The sequence below is a fragment of the Elephantulus edwardii genome, unplaced genomic scaffold (genome assembly GCF_000299155.1).
Source record: "Elephantulus edwardii isolate Elephantulus edwardi_28Jun2011 unplaced genomic scaffold, EleEdw1.0 scaffold00203, whole genome shotgun sequence".
NCBI lineage: Eukaryota > Metazoa > Chordata > Mammalia > Macroscelidea > Macroscelididae > Elephantulus > Elephantulus edwardii.
In genome coordinates, this window is record NW_006399953.1 from 831,164 (window position 1) to 838,700 (window position 7,537).

A 7,537-nucleotide genomic window follows, 5' to 3' on the forward strand; every position below is an offset into this window, starting at 1 on the left:
GCCTCTAAGTTTGGAGTCCTCTATCCTTGCCTCTTAGGAGCACCCTGGTTACACTTCCTCTAAGGCAGATTTGTTTGTTCTTTTAGCAGTCCTTGGGGTATTCAGTACTCTTCTCCAGCATCACAATTCAAAGACATCAGTTCTTCTTAGGCCATGGGTAAGGATGACAGTAATCCTATAGGGCAGAATATATCTTTATAGGAAAATACCAGGTCTTTTCTCCTGTGGAGCCATTGGTGGACTGGAACCAACAAACTTTTGGTCAGCTAATGAACATTTCACCAATGCACTGCCAACACTTTATATTATTGGAGTTATTATCCAAGTTTCTTTATTTTGATACTTCTGTACTAATAGTCTGGTTTAGTAATAAATATGTAAGAGATTTTGTATAGGAAAAACAAATAAGGAGACTAAGTAATAATTTATAAAGTGGAAAATGGAATAAAATTCTTTACTTATAATCCTAAGAGCTCTAGAGAACTTCAGCTGGGGAAAGCGCATTTGATGATGATTCTCTCCTTCGTGAAGTTAGAGGACAGACAGTAGGACATTTTACACTTGATGACACAATTCTAAGTATTCATAATTTCCCCTTCTCATTCGATATCAAAGAAAAATGCATATCTTGTAAACTAATTATTATCCAAGTATTCTTTCCTCAGTTAAAGAAATCTACACAGTGTGATTGGTGAACATTTCCATGGGCATTATCCATCAGATCCTCCTTGTAATCCAACTCATTTCTTCAGTTCTGGCACGCAGTCAACATCATCATTTTCTTCAAAGTCAGTGTTTTCCTCATCTAGTCTAGGTTCATGTCTCTCAAGAGTCAGAATGACAGAATCATGAACTCCATCAACATCACCTGATGTTTCTGTTTCTTCAGATGTCAGGCCTTTCAAGAACTGTCCTGAACCTGGTTTATATGTCGTGTCTGTTTGAAAGGCCATGCTGAGGCTGGCATTCTTTAGCATGATCAACAAGGCTTTGGGGGTCCCTTTGGACCACTGCTTTCAGTAATTATTTTCTTCCTACCTTATTACAGAACCACCTCTATCATCATCTGCTGTAAAACTGAAGGTCAGAATGGAGGCGTTTTGCAAAACAATAACAGCTGCCTGGGGATAGGTTTTTATCCCACTGTTGCCTGTGTGGGCTTAGTGACTTGGCCTTCCTCAGATGGACCGATTTATTATCAGATTCTTGTTTCTGTTTTCTCCTCAGAGCATTTTCAACTAAATTTTTACTAATGCTTTCTAAATCAGTCCAACTATCATTTCTAACTTGTTCTTCCTCTTGCATCAGACTTGCTTCATTTTTCAAAGCTATTCCCATTTTGATGGGGTCTTTTCTCTTTGATGTAATATGCTTAGATTTTCTGGTTTCTTCTAGTACCTGTTCACCATATGCTAGGATGATCTCTGAGGAGGCACTTCTGAGTGAACCAGGCTAAACTGCCTCTTAGAAAGGAATGCAGTGGCTGAAGGACGATGAGGGGAATTCCTTTTAAACATCTGCTTGCTTAGACACTGGAGATCATAGGGATAATGAGATGGTAGAGGTGGATCCTTGGCTTATTTTGAGGATAAGATTTTTCCGCCTATTAGTCTGAAATGAATGTTTAAGTGTGCAGAGTCCATACAGAATGCATCACAAGGACCAGACATCATTTTGTTATAAGGCATGTTTCCCCAAATTTCTGATGGCACATGATAAGGTGTTTCCTCATATATACAAGCAAATGCGATGGGATTGGGAAGAAGATAGGCAGATCCCAAATCTCCCAGTTTTATCTTCCGCTTTGGGTGAGGAAGGTGTTCTTGGACTTGGTATCTCTATGTAATACACATTTCCTAGAAATGTGATTTACTTCCAGACACATGCAAGCAAGCAATCCGTATCATGTCTTCTGGAAAGAACTTTCCTTTCTGATGTTTTATCCTTTGCATTAAGTCTCCTCTATCATAATATCCCATCACAATGCACATATGTCCATCAGCTTCAAATGATTCTTTAAAGATAAAACTATTGGGATGTTTCTCTTTGGCTAACAGAGTAGCCTTCTTCCAAGAAGTCTGTGATGAAAGAGGAAGTTCAAGTTGCTCTGAAGGAATTGGCAAAAAACAAGGCTCCAGGAGTTGATGGCATACCAATTGACATATTTCAACAGACAGACCCTGCCCTGGATGTGCTCACTAAGTTGTGCCAAGAAATCTGGAGAACAGCCAGCTGGACCACTGACTGGAAAAGATCAATATTTGTTCCCATTACAAAGAAAGGTGACCCAACAGAGTGCGGAAATTACCAAACAATATCATTAATATCACATGCAAGCAAGATTCTGCTGAAAATTATCCAAAAACATTTGGAACAATATGTCAACAGAGACCTGCCTGATGTCCAGGCTGGATTTAGAAGAGGTCGTGGTACCAGGGATATTATAGCTAATCTTAGATGGATCCTTATACTCATTCTACAGTAACGGTTTTATACAATATTCATCCTTATGTGACTGAGTTAGTTCACTCAGCAGAATGCTTTCTGGTCCCTCCCAAGTTAGGTATTAATTTACCAAGTTATTGCCCCTGCATGCTGGATAGTATTCCATTGTGTGAATGTACCAGAATTTCTCAATCCATTCATTTGTGGTTAGACATTTGAGCTGTTTCCATGTTCTTGCAATGGTGAATAATGCTGCTATGGTACAATGACAGAAACATCGATAATTGGAACAGAACTGAGAACCCAGAAATAAACCCAGCTATCTTTGGTCAACTGATATTCAACAAGGAAACCAAAGCTATCAAATGGGGAAATGACAACCTCTTCAACAAATGGTGCTGGCAAAACTGGACTTCTACTTGCAGAAAGCTGAAACAGGATCTACATTTCACACCATACACAAAAATCAACTCGAGGTGGATCAGAGACCTGGGAGTAAAGTCCCAAACCATAACATTCTTAAGAGACAAACTAAGATCAATCTTGGAAGCGCTAGTCCACGGTATAAAAAGACTACCAAATACAACCAGAAATGCAAAATCTAGAGAGGATAAAATTGATGCGTGGGACCTTCTGAAGATTAAATCTCTATGCATATCAGAAACTTTTCTAACAGGGTGAAAAGAAAACCTACAGACTGGGAACGAACATTTGGTAATCCCATCTCAGACAAGAGTCTTATAACAAAAATTTACAGAATACTCCTGGGCCTCCACAAGAAAAAGACTGACAACCCGATTACAAAATGGGCAAAAGACATGGAAAGAATTTACACAGAGGATGATATTCAAATGGCAAACAGACACATGAAGAAATGCTCCAAATCATAAGAGAGATGCAAATCAAAGCCACAATGAGGTACCATCTCCAGTAAGAGTGGCAAAGATTAACAAGGCAGCATGTAATAGATGCTGGAGAGGATGTGGCAAGAAAGGAACTATTATACATTTTTGGTGGGATTGTAAAATGGTGCAACCATTCTGGAAGGCTATCTGGCGCTTACTCAAAAAGTTGAACATAGAAATTCCATATGACCCAGCTATTCCGCTACTTGGAATATACCATTGCCAGTCTTACCTCACTTCACCCACACCTTGTATGCCAATATTTATGTGTTCCATTTCTTTTTTTAACAATGTCTAATTATCTTACGTTCATAGCAAACTAAAATAAAGGTAAAAACTCTACAAAGGCTTTTCACAATTCTCATTTCTGTGAACTGGCATAAAAAACCCTAAATAAATATATGCAGATGACATGCAACAACAAATGAAGCATAATAACACACTATTATTTGATCATTTCATTATTTTTTTGATATTATTTGATCATTTATGATTATTTACTAGAAATGGAAGAACTGATTAACAGTAGAAAATAATGAGATCTGCCATATTAATTGAGTAAAATGTTAAAACGGTATGATTTTTTGACAGATTTTAAAAAGATATTTGATAAAATTTCACCATCCATTCAAAATTAAAATAAAAACTGTTAATAAAATAGTAACATTAATACTTCTTTAAAAATAACTAAAAAATGGGGTGATAACAAACATATAGACCAATAAATCACCTCAAAAGCTAGCATCTAGATTAAGTGGGAGACAACTGGAAACATTCCCAGTTAAATCAGATACATGTTAGGTATCCTTCACCACTATTACTTATTAGTTTTCTGGATAGTTAATGCAGTGAAATAAATTAGTTACAAAGGATGAAAAAGAATAATAAAATTATTGTAAACAGTAAGATTGATATAGTAACTGGGGCATGGAGGTTGGTGTGTTGGAATTAGTGAGACTGTCTCAGGACAGAGCAGGGTTCAGTGCTGCTCTACACAGGGTTGCTGTAGGTCACAGGCTACTTGACAGCACATAACAACAAGATAATCCAGTAAGGGATATGGTTTTTATAATTTGCTTTGCTAAGATTAATAGCAGGCTATTTGGTGGACTACTGGCAAGAAGCTGCGCTGCTGAAGACAAGCTGTTTAAATCCAACAGCTGTTCCATGAAAGAAAGATGGACAATATCCTCCCATGAGATAAACCACCTCTGAAAACCCGCCAGAGGTTTAGCTATGGTTCAGTTCCAACTCTATGGTACACAATGACAACAATATTTATAAGAAGCTTCAGATCAGTGTACTTCTAAATGCTTAACCAGTTGTTTTAAGTCCATACTTTCTATTAACAGCTCCATCTGTGCTCAGTTTTCCAATTTCTTTATGTCCTGTAGATTCAAAGATTTGCTAGAAGGCCCTCCCGGGACTCAGACACCTCCGGAGAGTGACTCGTGTGACTGTAGGTCTGGCCAGGTTTCTTGTAGAAACTGGAGTGCAATGAGCCAGGCTGGATACAGCAGGAAGCTTAAATACAGTCACGCTGCCGCTCCTGTGTTAGTGTTTTCACACACACTCTAGTGTGGAGAGTGCTCTTTATATTTCTGCTTCAGCTATTGATGATTAGCAAGACCATGCTTATTTGTAAGACTATGCTGTTAAGGTAGCTGGAGACAGATGGAACATATTATAATGGCTAAAAAAAAAGGCCATCTTTTTCTTTTTCTTTAAAATCTAACACCGTATGTATGTAAATTGGAAAAATCTTATGTATAAATGACTGCCAACTTTAAGATATCCTCAGACTCAAGTTCTGCATTGACCTGATTTTTAGTGACAACAGAAGCAGTACTGGGTGAGGGTCACATCTGGCTTTATATCCAGAGTATGCACTATATAGAGGCAGGCAATCTTGTTTAATTTCTAACATTGATGAGCATATTTTAGCCAGTTTGGTTTTTGTTTGTTAGTTTTTAGTTTAAAGGCCACCACTACTACAAGAAAAAGAAATCAACATCTATATCACTAGAGAAATAAGAAACTGATTAATATCCTGCCTGTGTGTGTATACATGTGTGACCAAGTGTTAAAATAGCTTTACTAAAACCTTGTATCAGTAATAAAAATTACTGAACCCTGTAATAGAAATATTGATAAAAGAGAAGTTGGCCTCTTTGTGAAAGAATGCGCCCACCCTCTGATACCCACACCACCAGCTTCTCTCTTTCATGCTCAGTGACCAGGAGAGGCAACGAACAACAATGACAACTTCTTATTCTGGCTTTCAATCAATCGTTTTTTAAAAAAAAAATTTGACCTTAGATTTATTAAAAGTTTATAAAGAATTTGGATTTCCAGCCTAGTGGCAAGAAGCTGCAACTACAGTCCCAGAGGTGCACGGTTCGAATCCGCCAGATGCTCTGCTGGGGAAGGAGGGGCAATCTCCTCCTGTACCAGTCCGATCTGATTTGACGGTACACGCACACAAAAATAATAAAATAAAATAAAATTTTAAAGAATTTGGATTTCCATTCATTCATTGGTGCATGTTTTCCTCCTTGCCCACCCCCACCCCAGTTTGTTTTTCTCTTTGGAAAAAAAAAAAAAAAGTCTTTCATTGTTGTACAATCCCCCTCAATCTTTTTTCTTATAGCTCCACTTGTACAATCACTTTTGGAAGAACTTGTTTACACCATTTTTTGAGCCTTATGGGACTCTGCAGAGAGCTCTGGTGGCCTGGCGGTAAAGAGCTGCTCTGCCATCCCAACAGCAAATGGTTCCACTCCACCAGCTGCTCTGCAGGAGAAAGATGGGTAGTCTCCTCCATGAATTTTTCTTAGGTTTATTTTTTATTAAATAAAATTTTTATTTTTATACTGGTTTACTTACAAAGTTCTTATACATTGTTTTTCACACCGAATCTTTCCCATTTCCTTTACGCAACCCTCCCTCCACCCATCAAATTGTGAGAACCTACGATTAGCCACCCCCTCTCACGCATTTTTTTAGCCTCTGCAAACCCAATAGAGAGTCAATTATGAGCCAATTCTGACACAACTGTACGTAACAGTATCAACAACAATGGGACTCTGCAGTGAGGGTTGGGTTGGCTCTCAACTGCCCACACAGCTAGTTTGTAATTCAACCTTAATAGTGGGTTACCACTCACCTGTTTGCTTTGCAGCTTGCAAAATGTTGCTCTCATCTCATCTCCCTTTCTCTTTGTCCTACGGAGTAATGGCTCCATGCCCTTTACTATTTTGTTAGCATCAAGAAGAAATACAGACAGTGTCTACCTCACCATTACTACTTTAGTCAGCCTCTATTTTGACAGCATATTTTTTCCAACACAACTCATGGATTTCTTCTCTCTTCATGTCACCACCCACTTCATAATACTTTAAAGATTTTTTTAATTGGTTTGTTTACAGAGTTCATATATATTGTTTTACACTATTCTTCATTCACATTCTCATGCATTATGGGTTTTTTTTTTTTAAAATTTTATGCTGGTTTATTTACAAAGTTCAAATACATTTTGAATACATTGTTTTTCACACTGGATTGTTCCCATTTCCTTCAATCCACCCTCCCCCCATCCAGTTGTGCAACCTTATAATTAGCCCCCCCCAGCCCATCCTCAACCCTCTGCTTCCACCCTCCCCCTCCCCTTGGATCCTCATAATCACTCCATAATACTGGTTTCATACAGTATTTGTTCTTAAGGGACTGAGTTAGTTCACTCACCATAATGCTCTCAAGACTCTCCCAAATTAGGTAATAACTTACAAAATCATTGCTCCTGTGTGCTGTATAGTATTCCACCATGCAGAATGTACCATCATTTCTCAATCCATTCCATTTTAGTCTATTTCCATGCATTATGTTTTATAAAATTAATCACTATTGGACCTGTCCATCATTACCCTGTCTTTTCACCTAGATTCTTCCCCTTTCCTTGGCTCCCCTCCCTCCACCCACCAAACTTTGCAACCCTGTGGTTTCACTCCTACCTATCCTCCTCCCTCCGCCCCGCCCCCTCCTCTTGAGTTCCCATACATGTTTTAATAGTTACCCTTCCATTTTTACAATAACGGTATTTTTTAAATTATTATTAAATTTTATTAGTTTTAATGAACATTTACAGAGATTTTGGGTTTTCATTCATTCATTGTTGCACTGTTTTCTCT

At 38.1% G+C, this 7,537-nt stretch overlaps 1 pseudogene; it reads right to left on the bottom strand.

Moving 5' to 3' along the window:
- Positions 1-740: 740 nt before the first annotated feature.
- LOC102866958 lies at positions 741-6,594 on the bottom strand (annotated as a pseudogene).
- Positions 6,595-7,537: the final 943 nt, after the last annotated feature.